Consider the following 17,952-nt stretch of genomic DNA (forward strand, 5'->3'; position numbering starts at 1 on the left):
ACTGGGAAAAACCCAAATGGTTCAAGTTGGAAGGAATCATTGAAGTTCCTGTGGTAAATGACTACCCAAAAAAGCAGACACAGATACAAACTCACATTTGACTGGAAGGATTCATCTCTTCTAGTGTATCTGCCTAAAGGGAGGTGTTTCACCTAAGCTGGACGCTCAGCTTTCCTCCATGGCTTCTTTTCTCTCGTATCTTAGATACACTTGCCTTTGGGCACGATGAGTTGCCTTTAGGATACGCCCATCTCTCTCCAGGGACTACTGAAGGAGCCGGGGGCTTAAAATAGCTGCTCAAATTTACATTAGCAAAAATTAATGGCGGTAAATTATGGCCCTGCTCCCAGGCCAGCAGTTGGTTGCTAGAAATACAAAGGGACCACCGGTCATGGAGGCCAAGCTCCGGCCCCACAGGACTCCACATCACACAGAGCTCAGTTTTCAGGTAAACCAGCCACCAACTCTCCCCTTCCCTAATTTCCAGTTCACTCATTTTGCAAATGAGCCCAAGTTCCCTTTTGATTCTTTGTCTTCAAAAGTCCTCTGCTTGTATTGACAATATGCCCAACCAAAAGGGAAGTTATTCACTTTCGGATGATGGCAAAGCTTGAATCCTTAAAAAAAAAATAAACAGGGTACAATTATTTTTATGGCAAACTCTTTGCTCTGTGTTCAGACTTCCATGTTTAAAAAACTATTTTTGACTTTTTTTTCACATTTGAGTAACTTCGAGTTCTGTAGCTGGGCCTCTGATACCTCAGCCAAAGCGCACTGAATATACTGGGAGGTTTGCAGTTGCATTCGCTGGCTCTCCATATGCAGTCATAGGAGTGCCACAACAGGCAGTGAACATCTCACCGAAACCCTCATCATCAGTTTCCTTCTTCAGGTGTCTGGATGGAAACCACAGAAACTCAACACTTCCTCCTGGGTTCATGTTCCCCTTGCCCAGTATAATAATTTTTTTCTCCTTTTTTCCCCCCAGTCTGCCATAATGTGGTTAGTTATAGCTTAGTCATTGTCAAGCCTGCCAGTATCATAGTGGAGCCAAATGATCCTCAAACTGCAAACGTGCCTGTGTGTTCCAGCAGGAAAACCTGCATTGGGCCAGATGCTGTTTGCTGAGATGCCAAAGCCATCTGAGATGATGTAGGAAATGGTGTGCGGCTGGGAACACCACTGCAGACCAGGGCAGAGGAGTGAGGAGGCTGGTGGAGTTCGTCATGGCTGGGGTTGAGGTCCTCCACAGAGTGAAAAGATGTCAAGCTGGGAATAAAACCAAGATAAATGAAAGAGTGCTAAAATGTCGGTGAAGGCTTCAGTGTGGGAGGGCAGCTGGAACCAGAATATTTTAAAATTTTCTTTCATAACTTGGGCTTTTTGTGCTCGGTCTCTTCAAAGTAGAAGACTTTTTTTGACTTCTAGCCAGGAAGACATTAATTCAACGCTATTTTCAAGATTTTCTTAAAAGCCAGGCTCTGTAACAGATCTCAGACTAAGTGAGCAGCGTGATTAAGTGTCCTTTCCCCTATCACTGGACATGGAAGGGCATTTGGAGGACAGAGGCCATAGCTGAACTCCATGTGAACACCTTCGGGGGGATCATGAGAGTTTGATTATTCGAGAATAAGAAGGAAATTTTATGTTAATTAACTTGGAAGAGTTTCTAATGTGAACAAGTTAAGATTCACTAAGAAAAATTAGAGTTGATTAAATAAAATCCAATAAGAGGAAATTCAGTGCCAGGAATCTACTAAATTACCAGGACTCTCTTACCTCTCTACCATTCTTTATTAACCACCTGAAAAAAAAACGAAGTAAACGACCTTCATTCATTCAGTGGGATGAGGGCATTCCTGGGTTTGCCAGAGGACACTTTTCCTGTGCAGACTAGTTACATGATGGCTCGCTAATTTTTTACCGGCTTTGATCCTTTCCAAAGGCATATTTCAGTAAATACAGCAGGTTTTAACCTGCTGGCTCCTTTCGCACGTTGTTAGTGGAGGTCCTATGGGATGGTGGGGAGGAAGGGGCAGAAGCAGCCAGGAGCACTGCTTGTTTTCTGTGGCTGATGGTGCCGAGCACAGCAGGCAGGATTAGACCAAAGGAAAACCCATGGGTTCTTTCTCAAACAGGCACTCATCTTGCCACAGAGATTTTAGGTCACCCTTGAATCCTCTCTGCCAGTTGAAAGTCATGAGTAATTTAGAGCAGGTTGGACGGGGCTGTAATAAAGATGCAGTACGGAGACATCAACGTATCATCCTTCTCCACCGGTCACAGGCAGGGGAAGCAGCAGTGTACAAGCCAGTCCAATGTCTCTCAAGAGCCTCATTTCTGCTGTAGCCTGGACTGGTGTGGGACCCCACCAGCCCAAAGCCCCGTCACTCTTTAAAACTCACCAAACCCATAGCTGCAATGATTCCAGCTTGCTTTACAGTGTTAGCAGAGGAGCCGGGGCGCACCAGAGTTTCCTCAGTGCTGCTGCTCTCCTTTCATGCAAATTGTAGTCCAATTTCTCTCTCACTTTGGCCTGAGCCTGGCTTGGCATGTCAGCCCTTCTGCAGTGGAACACGGAGAGGCAGCCTTCAGCATTAGGATTTTCCTCAAATAGCCATATGCCACACTGGCATGACTGCAAGGTGGGTTAAAGTCAAGGCTCCCCTGATTCAGCTCAGAGTGTGTGTGGGATCCATCCTGTAACTTACACTTAGATCCACCTGCAATTTTGCTCTCAGGTAGGAAAAGAAAACGTTAAGATGATGGATGTCTTGATGTTTTTCCATGGTGGCACTTCTCAAAGGCGGTGATTTGCAAGACGCTGCCTTCCTACGAGGCAGGACATCTGTTCCGGGAGCTAAACCGGTGAGGAGACACAGCTGGCCTCATCTCCACAGCCATCCAATGATGTGGTTAAAGTGCCATAGTGACAATATTTACAAACCACATCTGTTTAAAAAGGATAACGTGGCTAGGCTCCATCACCCGGGAAATTCAGAACACAGCTGTATTTTAGAAGTATTTCTCAAAGAATTACGGGTGAGGTATTTGCTATTATTTACAAAGAGAAGCTTCATTTAAAAATGAAAATACAATTCCATTATTCTCCAGCTGTGCTCAGGATTTTTCCCCTCAGCCTTCCAGCACCAGAAGCTTTACGTGCAAGAAGAGTTACCCGACTTCACCCCCCTTGGCAAGTTAACTTTGCTCTAGTCCTACTTAGCCTAATGCTTTTGCTGCTCTTTTTATAGCCTCGATTTATTCACACATTCTCAAACATCCTTTTCTTAAGGCCTCCAGACCAGAGAGCTCTGTGCTCCGATTGTTCATGTCGCTTGTGTTGTTGCAGATAAGTGCGCTAGCAAATTGCCAATAAATTCCGAATTACAGATTGTTTCTGTTCTCTTTTTCTGAATTTCTGCGCTACAGAGAGCAGCTGGATATGAATTTTTGCTTCTGAGTTTTTCCTAGCATGAAACACAAGTCAGAATCCATCCACGCTAGAGAATAAAATTGTTTGTTTTGCCTCGGGTGGAAATCAAAAGCAGTATTTGTTCAATCTCGGAGATATTTATAGGGACTAACTTCAAAGCTCCGGATACGCAGAGCAATTAGACAGAAAACTATATGTGTGTTATATGATCACTGCTCTACTATAATATTAAATTAAAAAAAAAAAAATCTCATTTATGTTTGCTAAACAAAAACAAAAACAAAAAGACTTCCAATAAGCATCTCTTTCATCTTCACTATAGGAAACTTCCAGGTAGCAAAGCACAATGAATTTCACCGCAGTGCCTCATTAGGACCGAGCTTACAAATACAAAAGGGTTTTAGGAAAAGGAATAGATAAAACACATCGCCATGTCACTTTTAGGGTGGCTGCATGCCTCCTGGTTTCAGAATGAGTGCTGCTGGCAGTCTAGCCTGATAAAGCTATTGGATTTTGCCAGAGGTTTTAGTAATCCTAATTCAATAATTTCAACAATGCAAGACAAGCTTCTGATCATCTCTTTACTTAATCATCTTGTTTGTTCCGTCTTGCATAAGACCATATTAGATTCATTTTAATTCAAAAACCAACATGAACGGATGCACGACATATAATGATAAATTACTCCTAGACCACGGAATTGATTTCTGATAGATTATCCTGTGCGTCGCGTGAGCATTCTCCTGGCCTTGGCATAAGCTGGGTGGGTGGGAAGGCGATGGCGTACATGCAACACACACCCGGGCGCATTGCGTGAGCGGCAATAACAGAAACCAGCTGTGGGCTTTTCAGGGACAGCGTGGTTTTGCTACGACAATACCAAAAAGCAAAAGGAATCCTCCCCCTGCCCCTCTTTTTTAAAGAAATTGCTAAAATAAATTGACTCGGAGGCCTTTGTGATCACTGTGCAATTTCTCTGAGCTTCTCTATCCTCAACCACACCGTGTTACGCTGTGGCGGAGGAGTTCAGGGAGGGCAGTCGTGCTGGTTGAAAAATGGGGTTTATCTTTCAAGGACTTTTTTTTTCCCCCCACTTTGTGATTTCTTAACTTTTTTTACTGGGGCAAAAGAGATTTTCTTGTGAAAATGGACCCTGGGAAGTCGTTGCTTTCTAAAGCCTTTTGTTTTCTCAAATTGACTTAGCCGCCTTTTTTTAAAAAGAGGATTTCTTTTTTGATTGTTTGGTATTTTAAATTCTTTTTTCCCCTTATAAAAAAGAATACCATTTTTTACCTAAATGGAAGTGGCTGGTAACCTTCATTTACATCAGATTGTTATTCTTCTGTCAAGACATACTGGAAGCAAGAAAAATAAGAACGGAAATAATCGTACAACTCTACACATTAACTTTTTAGTGCTGAGGTTTTGGTTGGTTCAGAATTTCAGGGGGAGACCCACTCAGAGATAAGAAAAAGCCCCAGTCCCTTGAGATTTCAAGGGAGAGCAGGCGATGTAGGTAAGCTGTCAGAGCTTTCAGTTGCCAAATACTGGGGAAACAAAAAGGGAAATCAGGCGGCTGAAACCGTGGTTCCTTTTGCCGCTTCTCAGCCGCGGTGTGGAGAGTTGTAATGCACCATTTGGGAACTCCAGAATCCCGTAAGGAAAAGAAAAAATGACGTTACAGTTGTACGTATGGATAAAGTGAAAGCGATATTTTGTCCTTCTCTGGTGATTTATGTGCATGTAAATCATGATTCTGCTTTTCGCACTCTGTTGCCAGAAATCACAATTTTGTCACTGCCCCATCTAGAAGCAATAATTGAAGACAAATGGGCTTTAATGTTTTTTTTCCTTATATTTCCTTGAAACATATGGCACATGAATCATAATCAGGTACCTATTGTTGTTGGAAGTATTTACAATTTGTGTGCACAGTATGCAGTCGCCACTACGAGTATTTATCTGAAAACATGAAATCAAAATAGTGCACGAAAACCATTTAATTAAAACTGCAAGGCGTGCTGTTATTCAGCGGCGGAATTATGAAAACAATGGATTTTCCCATTTGTTTGTCTCTTTCACTGTTCAGTATTTTGAGTGTCCCAGATTGATTGAAAACTTTTTAAATAATTGAAATAAAATCCCTTTTAAAAATAATTCCAAATTATATATTTTTCTGGTTTATCTGAATTCAGACTAATGTCTCCTTCTGACTGAGAGCAAATTTTCATGTTTTTACCACACAAACAAAAAGGCAATTTCAAAACAAAAACACTAGGAAAGCAGAAAAATAGAAACATTTAATTTAGTTCGTCAAAACAAAATCCCTCTTTCATGGTGCAGACCTATTTTCAGACTTCATCTGGCGTGAGAAATTTGAGAAAACATTACAAATTGGCAAGATAACATTGCTATCTACATGTATCGCTGAAAACAATTTTATTTAAGCATTATTCCAGCGTTCGTTACAATTTCCCAGTGAAATCATATTTCAGGAACAGCTTTGCTGACAAGCGTGTCCCTTTCTCAGCAGTACTAGGTGCAAAGCCGGTGAGCTTGCCGGGATGGTATTTGCCCTGCGAGTGCTCGATGTGAGCTGCTTGCCCCCTCCTTGCCTGCAGACGACCTCTGAACCTCTCGTTCCCGTGGTGCGGCGGCTCACCGAGGCTTGTGGCCGCACAGCTCACACGCAAAGGGATGTCGCACAGGCTTTGCATTTGTGTAAAGTAACTCCTGGGGGACGGGCCCATCCCTCTCCCCTGCCAGAGAGCGCAGAGGGGACAGCCAAGGTGGGCATCTTGGGGAAGTGTTAACTTTGAGACTGCGAAATTTGGTGACGTGAATCGCACGGTGAGTGATTCCAAACGCGAAGCCACGTAATCCTATGGGTGGAAATCTACGCGCTTGTTTCCATTGATACGCTTATAAATTGACTTGATTTTCTTTGGTGTATAATTAGATGGGGTTTGTCCCTGTGACACCAACCAGACTAAAGCGCATGTGTCCTCCGTGCTGTTAAACTCAGATTGAAGATTTGGCCAGGGCTGTAACCTAATATATGCAGGGGAGTTTTGCACCTGAATCCATAGGACAAGGAACATGATATTAATCTTCCATTGGATTTAGCCCTCTGGATTTTCAGTTCCTACTCCTTTAATCCAAATCCCCATTTTAAAAAAAAAAAAAGAGTAAGCGGTTTGGTTGTGTTTTTGTTTTGGTTTATATATATATATATATTTTTTTTTTTTTAATCTAAGATGTGGTTGAAACCTTATGTGCTCATAAGCAGAAACAACAGAAGAAAAGTGGTACCAACAGCTTATGATGTCTGATAACTCTCAACTTTGGCCTAAAGAAAGCAGAGTTGGGGGGCTATTATCAGCTCTCCACCAGCTCTCAGGCTCTGCAAAGGAGAATCTTTTCGTAAAGAAACTCTTCCTTAAAGTTTTTGCTTTAATGTTGAAACAGCAGTCCTAGAAACCCTTTGCTTTCATGCTCTTGGGCAGGTTTTTCATGAGATTCAGCTCTCCCCATGCTGGCTAAAGACACACATTTCATGATAAACAAAGAAGTCGCAGGGAACACTGCCTGCATTCTTTTTTCTTAAAACTTTTCCTTATTGAGAAAGCAAATAGAAAGTATAAAGGCTATTTCCCTTGAGCAGACTGCAATCATTGTTACAAGCTGCGGCTTTGTGCGAGCCCTGGTAAATAGGCAGGGGTAGCTATCGCTTGCAGGATTGTGGTTTTAATCATGCACCGTGCAACAGATGTAGAGATGTTTGGAAAGAGAATTTTCACAGAAAGGCAGCAACCTGCTTTGTGCCTCCGGGGTGTCTAACTATAAACATAGTAGCATAGGCTTCACTTAATTTTCTCCGTGCGTGCATGTGCTTAAAGCGTGCTTATTATAGAAACTGGTTACAGAAACAAAGGTCAACATGACCCTCTGGCTTGGAAGAGCGAAGTCACCAGAAAAAGCAAAACACATTCCCGTGGTCAGGGCAGGAGAAACGGCATGTGGCAAGGGTGAATTGGTATATATTTCTCAAGGGAATTTGGGGTTGCTTTCTGCTTTTTACGTTGTCCTGAAGCCAGAACAGCATGTCTCTGCTGCCCTCCGCTCCGGCCTCAACAGCATTGAGACTGCTGTGGTCGCTACCTGTCCCGGGGAGGCTCTCGGGAGGTCACCCATGGCACTTCTGTCTGTTTGCCCATAGCCTTTTTACTTTGCTCCTTCAGGAGAGGCAAGCGGAGCGATGCGAGGAGTGCGCAGCCCAGCTGTGGTCCTGCTCTGCTCCTCCACTGCCACGGGCTGCGTCTGCAGCAAGGCTGGGCAAGGCTTCAGGGAAGCAGAAGGACTGCTCTAAGCCTTACACCCTCTGCTATCAGGCAAAGAGAAGGGCCTGTGGAGGTGATGCACCCTAAGAACAAGTAATTCTCCTCAACTCCACCTTTACCAGCTCAGTCCTGCTTTATTCCACCTATACAATCTGGGTTTTTTAACTTCTTTATTAATTTGAACACATCTTGGACCTTTTCGTTTTTCCTTTCCTCCAGCACTGCAGAAACACTGGAGGCCACAGGGACCAAGTCCAAAGCCTGTTAATACCAAGTCAAAAACTGCCAAAGGGCTTTAGATCAGAAACCCTGTTTCCAAGGATTATCTCATGTGGTAGCCAGGCTATCTAGATGAAATCACCCTAGATACAAGCCTAGCTGCTCTAACATTTGACCAACTGTGGACTCCTTCACATGCTAAAGAGTAGGTCAGAATTTGCATCAAAATCCCTTTTTAAGGTCAGCAAATACACAGAACAATTTAAATGACTTAAACTCATAGAACAGGGCCACGATCCATGAAAGATTTATGAGCATCATATCTCTTTGCATAGGGGCCAACCCTCCCACATTATCCCAAAATCGAAGTCAGAGTGTAACCTTTTAGAGTGTTTAATTTGGGCCACAATGATATAATGGTCAGTGTCATGTTGATGATCAGTGTAAGGTTTATGGCAGTTGTTTTAATTGAAAACTGATTAATGAAAGACAGTGGAAAATTCCTTCAATTGTTGGATTTCACCAGATAAGGCCACGTATCATATAATTTTCTTTGCTGTTCTCTATTTCTCTTCTTCCCATTTTCTTCCTCTTCTATTACCTCTATAAAGTGTTATTAGAATTGGCTTCTCTTTGCGGTTGTGCTCTGCCAGAATTGTGGAGACAAAAATGACCTTACTCTTCCTCTGAAAAGAAAAGGAACGTGAGATTAATGCTGCTTTCCTGTGCTCAGTTTATGGAAATGGCATCAGAGCCTCACTGCATCAGAGATTACAAAAAACTGCTTGTAATACTGAAAAGTGTTGTAAAATACCTTGCATGGCATAATGAAAGCCTCAAAATCTCTTATTTTTCAGATGTTGGATTTCATTTTGCTGTGAGAAATATTCTATTTCCTCTTCTCCGATAACTTAATAAGTGTTGGGCCAGACTTTGAAACCAAAGGTTTATCCCAGCGTGAGACCAGCAGAAGAGTAAGATGCACACCTGAATACCTATTCACTACAGCAGTGCAAATCTGCTCTGCTCTGGATTCACACCAGATTTACGCTGGTGTAGGAATCAAGCTACAGCTGTGTTTTAGAGAACATACAGATGCATGTCTAGCTGCTGTGGACTGATGCAGCTTCATGATGTAGACCAAGTGAAGGTGATTTAGTTGCATGGTCCTCTAAAGTGTGTCTTGAATATGCCAATTGATGAACGTCTTAATTCTTTACTTCTTTTTGTATTCCTGTCAAAAGCCAGAGCAACTGTCTCATCATTCCCAACAATTTGTTCCCATTACATGCCTTAGAAATTATATAGATGGAAATGTGGTGCTCACTTCAATTTGTATAGGCACAGACACTGGTAGTGTGAGGGACATGATAATACATAAAGATAGAGTACCTCTTGTAGAGGTACTTGAGCTATGTACCAGTAAACCCCAGAAGAGAATAGCTGGTCTGGAATAGCAAGCCTTTATTGCACAGAGGGTGATGAATGCCACAACCACCTGGTGTGGAAAGTTGCATATCACTCATATGGTTTACAGACTAGGTCAAGATGATATAGCCGTTGTAGTTCAGCTGCACTCAGCAGCGTATATGATAAAATATACCAGTATAAAATGTAATGGTGTAACACACAGTATATTCAGTCACCTGTGGATTCCCGGATCAAACAGGCAGGCACCATGAAGACCAAAGGTGCCTGGAAAAGCCTTCAGCACATGCAGGACTGAGCTGCCATATTTCTTATTCCACATTAGAGACTCCTGGCAGACCTTCTGTAGGAAGAGTCTTGAACATCTAGATGTATCCTCATTTGCTTTGACATCCACACCAGAATTATTTTGATGTAGGTGGGAGATGCTAAGTCCTGTTTCATTGTCAGGATGGGATCTATAGGGGTACAAAAAACTTCTGCTTCTGCCTTCCTATTACAGCAGATTAGAGGTAGGAAAGGTGATCTGTTCCCTTCCCTTTTTCTTGAGCAGTCTGGGTGCTCCCAGGTCAATCCAGAGGAGCTGCTTCGTGTCAGACTTTTGCAGTTACCCGCAAAGGGTGTGCAGAGTAAGACAGAAGGGAAAAAACCCCAACCCCCAAAGGGTAGACGTCATACCTCTTTGATCTGCATGTGTGAAGGTAAGTCTTCAAAAAGGTTATCTGGTCTCTCTGTTACAGGTGGAGAGCGAGCTGGTCCCTCCTAAGGTGCAGGCCATGCCCTGGAGGTGCCTCTCTGCCCACTGGCCACTGAGAAGCATAGATGGCCACTTGGACGATACAGTTATTTTAACAGAGCCAGCCAGTTGTCTCGACCCACATTGCACGTCCCTTCTCCTCACTGGTGGGTGAAAATCCATATGCAGCTGTCATTCCTGCTTATAGTATTTGTGGAAATTCATCGGCTGCCCTGTGACGATGATTTTCCACCTGCCTTGTTGATCTCATGCAGAATAAACCAAGTATAATCAGGGACTAGAATTCAATAAAAAAATAGACTGGCACTCTGCAAGATGCACTGACTCGGCATTCTGCAGATATGACCTTGGGAAAGGTAACGCAAGACTGCTTTAGATTGGAAGGTCAGCCTGAAGTTTAAACAAAACCAACTTGTGCATGAAGGACTAGGCACTGTGTCCTGGTTTTGGCTGGGGTAGAGTTAATTTTCTTCACAGTAGCCGGTGTGGGGCTGTGCTTTGGGTTTGTGCTGAAGCCAGTGTTGATAATGTGGAGATGTTTTAGTTGTTGCTCAGCAGTGCTTACTCTAGTCACGGACTTTTTCAGCTTCCCGGGCTCCGCCGGGTGCACAAGGAGTTGGGAGGGGACACGGCCGGGACAGTGACCCCAGCTGACCCCAGGGGTGTCCCACACCACATGGCGTCATGCTCAGCATATAGAGCTGGGGGAAGGAGGAGGAAAGGGGTGACGTTGGGAGCGATGGCGTTGGCCTCCCCCAGTCACCGTTAGGTGTGATGGAGCCCTGCTGTCCTGGGGATGGCTGAGCACCCCCTGCCCAGGGGAAGGAGTGAAGGAATGCCTTGGCTTGCTTTGCGTGTGCGCAGCTTTTGCTTTCCCTGTTAAACTGTCTTTATCCCAACCCACCAATTTTCTCGCTTTTACCCTTCCGATTCTCTCCCCCGTCCCACCGGAGAGCGAGCGAGCGGCTGCGTTGGGGCTGAGTTGCTCACTGGGGCTAAACCATAACACAATGTAAAAAGATACTCTCCCTATAAAGATGCAGCTGCAGATTTTGAAATTAGATACATACAAAAATGCTGTTGACAATGTGACAGAGAATTCTGAAAAACATGGTTTCACCTCTGTAATCTTGAAAGATACTGAGTTCAAAATGTCGCAGAGCTGATGCCTCTGCCATCATCCAGCTGGCGTGGTCAAGCACCCACAGTTCTGAAATGTTAATAATTGAACGATCACCTGTCTCAGCTACAGAAACTGATCTTATGCCTAGATTTAGTGGCATAAATAGCACAGTGCACTAAACTATCCTCAAAACATGATGAGTGCTTTCACTGAGGGATTTGGATACACAAAACACTCACAGAGCCGCCTTATTTTCTTGTCAGGATGGTATGCACAGCCTCATCTGCAGTAACTGTTCTGCTGCGAGCTCCTGAAAGAGGGCTATCTTGCCCCATATATCTTGCGTTTGCTGCAGGGTAATGGGATGCGTGTAGAAAATTCTCACAGCCCAGCTCAGCTGATGCATGTTGAGTTTTTACCCACAGGTCACTTTGCAAACGTGAAGAGGCATGGCTTGTCTAGGGGAGAAGAAAAGATGAAACAGTAGCCACAAGAATTTGTGCTAGTCCATCGAGCAGTCTGAAGGCTGTGTAATTACTGTGCAAACTCCCTATAGTTATCAGTCATTCGCTGAGGTTTGCTGAACGGTGGTGGCTGATCACTCCTGAGGCTTTTGCTGGCCTCGGCGGCACAGCAGGACGCAGTCCACCTTCCTCAAGGTAAAAGGAAGAGATTTGGTATCCCATGTGCTGTGTTGAAGACCATATAGATGGCTAATTAACAGTGCTCAGCCAGTGGAAGGCAGCGAGTTAAGGAGCCATAACCCAAGACAACTCAGGCTTCCTCCCCTCCCGTCCATGCCCCCTGTTGTCTGCTTCTGAACGCTACTTCTCATGGCAGGTTTGCAGCCCTGCGGCTACATCGGCTTTTGCCCTTTAATTGCACTTCACCATATAGTAACTCCCTGCTGGCGCGCTGTTTTAATTCAGGCATTTCGGAGCCACCATGGCACAAAGCTGAAGCTGCACAAGCGTGGGGAAGGGAGGAAGAGATGCCATAGTGACCCACACAGCCCACAGCAGAGATACAGAAGACCTGTTGATTCTTGCTGTAAAAGGATCAACCGTTTGTAATTTAAAATTATAGATGGAGCTATTCTCAGTGCCAAAGGCACTTCTGATGAGATTTGGAATGGATTTATTTACAAATGGGATGACGTTTTCAATTACAAATGATGACTTCTCTTGATACATTTTGAATTGGACATGTATGTGTCCAATGCTTTTAAGATATTTTGGCAGCTCTTAGCCATTGGTCAGTCAATTCAGTGCTGACCCAGCTCTTTCTGAGGGTGGCGTCAGCAGTTCCTAGTCCTGCAGAGGTCCTGGAGTGCTCATTGCTCTGTGCCTGCAAGCCTTGCCTCCACGGAGGCAGGGAAATCACGGGGGCACACAATGAGTTCAAACCTGCTGGAGAAGACCTTATGGCGGTGTCTGGATCCCATCTGACTCACTGTCCTGTAGGACCCGGTCAGTGTTTTGGCCACTTATTGAAAACAACAGAAATTCAGATGCTACCAATGAATCGATCTACAGAATCTGAATGCAGGACCACAGTTTCAGACATTGTTTCAGGCAAGAAACAACAATTACCATAACCTTGTCTGGCATCTTGCATGACTTGGGCAAGTTCTCCTCATGATTCTTCTAACTTATTAAACCCAAGCTAGAACAGATCATTTAGGACAAACATTCTAATTTTAGAGTTAGGTAGTTGCACTTCTTTCACCACATTTATCTTGCAAATTAGACAACCAACATTAAAGAGATCTTCCTGAGGAGTGGAATAAGATGGGTGCCTTTCTTAGTAAGATGAGTAGATGTCGTCTCCATCAGTTAACTGTAATCAGAGACTGAACAACTAATGTAGACTTGATCTTAGTCTTTCAGAGGATGGAAGTTACATTCATAGACAGAGATTTCTTTTACATGGCCCTGACTACCTCTGTTAATGTTAGTACACTCCTGTTAGGATATTTTCTTGCTTCAAACATTTTCAGCTCCCAGACGGGACAATTTCAGTCCGGCAAACCATTTAATTTTGCCCATCACAAAGCTATGACTTTTTGCACAGCCACAGTCCTGCACTGATCTTTGCTTCAGGGGAGTCCCGGGCCCCGCGGCAAAGCCAAAGAGAACATTTTTGAAAATCCATTCATCCCCTCTACTTAAAGCTGGAAATTTTTCTGAAAACTTATTGTTCAGATTTATATTTCATGCTTCTGCATTAACTAATGAAATGAATTTTCTCTGGATTAAAAAAGAGTCCATACTAGTCAAGTAAAAGCGTTGTACTTAAGGGAGGTCCTTGCTTACTGGCACTAGTCAGGACTTAAACCAATGATCAAGGGGTAAAAAGACATTTTTCCCCTTAATGAAAGAGTTGCAGTTTATTGAAAAATAGCCTGACTTTTAACAAAAATTGTAGTCTAAAGAAATTTAACTCCACAATATGTTAAATTATGGAAGTGAGAAATGTGCGGTTTGGAAACCATTACTAGAACAATAATGAAGGTGAATATATTCCCAGTTAATAGGAAAACCACAAAACTCATTTTCTGCACATAAATTATATACATATATTTATATATAAACATATACAGGGGGTTGTATGTGTGCTTATTTATGCCTCCTAAATGATGGAAACTAAACCACACAGATGGGATTTCTGAGAAAACTAGCAATTTTTCACTTAATATATCAATCCTGACTTTTTTCTGAGTGGCTGTGAATCTTCTCTAGCTCTCTATTTCACACTTTTTACTAGTAAACAGAGTTTTTCATGGCAGCAAACATTGCATTTTCACCATTTTCTTGTAAGAATGCTTCCCTTTTCACTCCCAGAGAGTGTAACTCTCTGTTTTGATGCTCCCCTTTGCATTTTTGTCAAAAATTGAAAGCCGCTTTCATTGATGGGTTGAGATTTTTCTCGCAGGCTTTCACTGCAAGCTTGATAAAAAGGGTTTGCAGCTTGCTAAGGAAAACAAACTACCAGTTCCTTTTAGCAGAAATGAAAGTGTCTGAGCAATGTGAAGCTGCTGCTTCCACTCTTTAGTTTTGCTTGAAAAGAAAATGTAAAAACTCTTTGTACTGCACATTGTTAAAAATCCAGGCTGCTTCATGTTTGAAGAAATACCAAATTGTTTAGACTAAAGAGAGAAAAAACACACGTTTAAAGACTGAAATAGTTATATTAGCACGCAGTCTTGTAGAAGTGCTAAAGCCTCTGGTGTGCTTTTCTCTTTGCTCTTCTGCTCGAAGGAAAGTCTGATTTTGTTCAGGTAAAGGAATACCTAATGGGATAGATAAGAACACTGGAGAATTTTTAGAAACTAATTCCCAGCAACCAGGGAGTGATGGCGACTCTTACACCTTTAGTCAAGTACGATCTGCAGACTGTTTGGAAAAAAGCCCTCTGGCTTTAGGAAACCACCAGTTCCTAAATTATTGCAGTTCAAAGCATGGGGGATACTGCTGGAATTAGCACCCACTCTAGAGCAAGGCCACACGCCTACTGTGCATGCGCTCACCCTCTGTGTTGCAGTGGAGAGCCTCCTTCCCACCCTTGAAGGCTGGAGTGCAGCAAAGTAAGGTAAGAACTGGTAGGTGATGGAGATAAGAGGAAGCCCCCTGTCTGAATGGTGGGGAGAAAGGAGATAAAGAGAGGTTTGAGGTCAGGGACGAGGACTTTGGGGTATCTCAGTACACACAGAGGGACCCACACCTGATCTCAGAAACTTCCCACCATTTACCAAAATGCATGGAAAGCTGCCTGCCCCAAAAAGACTCAGCTCTGGGGCACCCAAGGGTTGTCTACTCCTTGGCCACAAGGAACAAGGAAAGGTTTGTTTGTGTCTCTCGTGGCAAGCAGGAGATCTGGGCCAGCCAAGACAGAAGGACGGTCCTTTTGAAAATATTCATCCTTCTCTAAAACCTGCTCATTTTTGCAGCCTGATTCATCTTTCCAGCGCAGGGTAACATTTGAGAGACTTGGAGGAAACAGGAAAAGAAAGGAACAGGGTTAATATTACTTTTAATGTAAAAAAGTGGGTATTTTTTCCCTTAGCTAGTCAAAGACTTCCAGCTTTGCAAAGGTGAGAACTTGCAAAAATAATTTTTAAAAAAAGAAGCAAAAATTCAAGCATTTGAAACTAGCAATTTAAATGAACAAATCCTGATAATTTGAGAAGACAATTTGGTTGAACGCATTTGAAAGGTTACATCCATTGGTCACATAACATTTGACTAGGAGGAATTTCTGCAGTGGATTTAACTTTCTAGGCAATTTTCAGAAAAGTCTGAGGTTTTAAGGTTCACGCTGAGGCTAGATATCAAAGCTATGTTTCATTCCAGTTGCAATGCAATCTGCTGCAGTTTGACATGATTTAGACCAGGGTAACAGCAACAGCATATGAAGAGATGGAGCACCCTCAGCATGAGCACCCTTCTATCCACCCCCTTTTTTTCCCTCAGCCTGATTTTTATAACAGTTGGTTTCACAGGAACGTTCCTTACCATGAATCCCTTGAAGGCCCAGGCTAGAGCAGCAGTAAATCATCTCTTCTGTAGTGGTCCACGGCTGTAACTCAGACCCTGAGTAGAGCATGAGCCTAGCTGTGTCCTGCAGCAAGAGCAGGCATATCTGGAGCTTTAAAACCAACCACAAGGGCACAGGCCAAAGCCTAGCTGAATGCAAACGAACAAAACTCAAGCAGACAACTAAACTGGGTTTGGTCAAGGAAAGGCGAAGCGGCTAAACAGACCTGGTGAGGAAAGCCAAGAAGCACCTGTGAACACCAGTAAGGAAATATAAGAAGCACCTCCTGGTGCTGCTGTCACTGAGACCAGTGACAAAAGCCTCCCAGATTTCAGGGGAAGTTTTCCCTCCTGCAAAAAAAGCTCCAAACCGGTGAGGAGGAGGATGAGCATGCTCCGTAAGAGGGCTTCAAACGCAACATTAGTTCTGTGCCTTGTAGGAAGGAAGACAACAACTGCAGGAATATTAAAACTGTTAGAAAACTGTCTCAAGCTGTCCTACAAATTATCTCCTGCTGTCTGAGCTCTCCAAGATTCTGAAAGTAGAATAATTTAAGTACAAATACACTGTATACAATCTTTAAAACCACTTCAGATGAACTCAGAAGGACTTGGAGAAAATATTATTTATCATCCTATAGTGATAGAATGAGGCAAATTGCTGATGTCATCAATTCTTTTCTCTTTTAGCTACAAACAGTAGGGTTCTTGGACGCACAGCTTCAGTCAAATGAAATTCAATATAGGTACCATGACACTATTTTAAGTTTATTTGATTCATTTCTTGCCAGATTCCATTTGCTGAGGCTTGGGTTTGTTTTTTTTTTTCTTTTCTGCAGGAGAATCACATTAAAGCATTAGCTATGGAAGTGGAATTTGGAGACGGTGATCTTTAAAATAATTGATGTAGGGAAGCTAACCCTGAATATAGTAAGTCAACCGCCTGCTCAATTTAACAATTACGTGTTAAAGCTGGCTCAAATAAGAACAAATCTTATGTCAGGGAAGCTTTTTTGGAAGGTCCATTGTCCCTGGATGGAAAGGATGATAACAACATAAGGCTAGAATGGTTCCTTGGGTAATCGAGTTAGCCCAAACTTTAACATCACTGTCTCCTGGATTATAAACTTACTCAGCTGTATCACAGGTTAAAAGTCTAGCACCGAGTGCCTGACTTGCGTATAGGAGGATGCTTGCCACTGAATTCTGGCAGTGCTGGATCAGGCCCTGAACAATTTCTGTGTGCAGATTTATTTCTAAGTCTTATCTGGGAGCTGAGATTTTTCATCAAGGTTCATCAGCGTACAGAAATCGTTGAGACTTCCTTTGGCAGTTGAGGATGCTGTGCCTGTATTTCACTTATTTTCCTCATTTGCAACACTGCTCCAGGAGAAATCACCTCTTCCACTCAAATCAGCAGGTCCCTAGACTTCTCTGTATAAATTCAACAGCTGGGCGAGGGACTAATCCTGACACTTCACTGTATGAGTAGTCCAGCCTAGTAACACCCACTAAGCTGGGGTGAAGGCCTAGGTTGCATGTACAAGAATAATAAAGGAATGCTCCTTTCCTCTGCAGACTGGAACACGATTTAACCCATCTAATTAGGGCCTTTTTCACTCAGAGATAGAAGTCAGCTTTCATTTCTCTGTATTATTTCTTCAGTTTACTTAGTAATTAAAGTCAGTGCACAGCTCAGATCACCTGAGCGACCTGTCACCTTGAAACCTCTGCGTTTCTGCAGCACTGAAAGAGCAGCAGAGAAATCAAGAGGTACAGACTCGAGTGATTTGCTGTAAATGCCAGCCCCTCCAGCTGACTTGTTGATGTATATGTTAGATATAGCGGCCTGGTGGGTGTGCTGAACTGACTGTTCCAGAATATGAGAATTGTTAATCACTGTATTTATCAGATCCTACCCCAGATGCCTTTGGAGTTCATCAGTACATTCTGAAATATTCTGCTCCTGAAGACATCTTGCTGCAGAAGGGTTTAGCAACACGTAAGAAAAATAGAAGAGGAAGGTTATGCTTAAGAGGCAGTGGAAGCTAACTCTGGCAGGCTCCCAGGGTATGGAAGAGGAAAGAAAATCCCTACAACTACAGAAAAGGCTA

The 17,952-nt window shown here is 43.1% G+C and overlaps 1 long non-coding RNA gene across 2 annotated transcripts in view; it reads left to right on the forward strand.

Moving 5' to 3' along the window:
• The window catches only part of LOC142062235 (uncharacterized), a 50,046-nt gene that overhangs the window by 22,451 nt on the left and 9,643 nt on the right, over positions 1–17,952 (forward strand). The window contains exons 2-3 of one of the 2 annotated variants that reach the window (XR_012662405.1): positions 7,363–7,472; positions 10,164–10,326. This is a non-coding gene — a long non-coding RNA (uncharacterized LOC142062235). The remainder of the gene's footprint in view (positions 1–7,362; positions 7,473–10,163; positions 10,327–17,952) is intronic. The other variant, XR_012662406.1, reaches the window with a different exon arrangement.

Source organism: Phalacrocorax aristotelis, chromosome 9 (genome assembly GCF_949628215.1).
Source record: "Phalacrocorax aristotelis chromosome 9, bGulAri2.1, whole genome shotgun sequence".
In the NCBI taxonomy this organism is placed as follows: domain Eukaryota; kingdom Metazoa; phylum Chordata; class Aves; order Suliformes; family Phalacrocoracidae; genus Phalacrocorax; species Phalacrocorax aristotelis.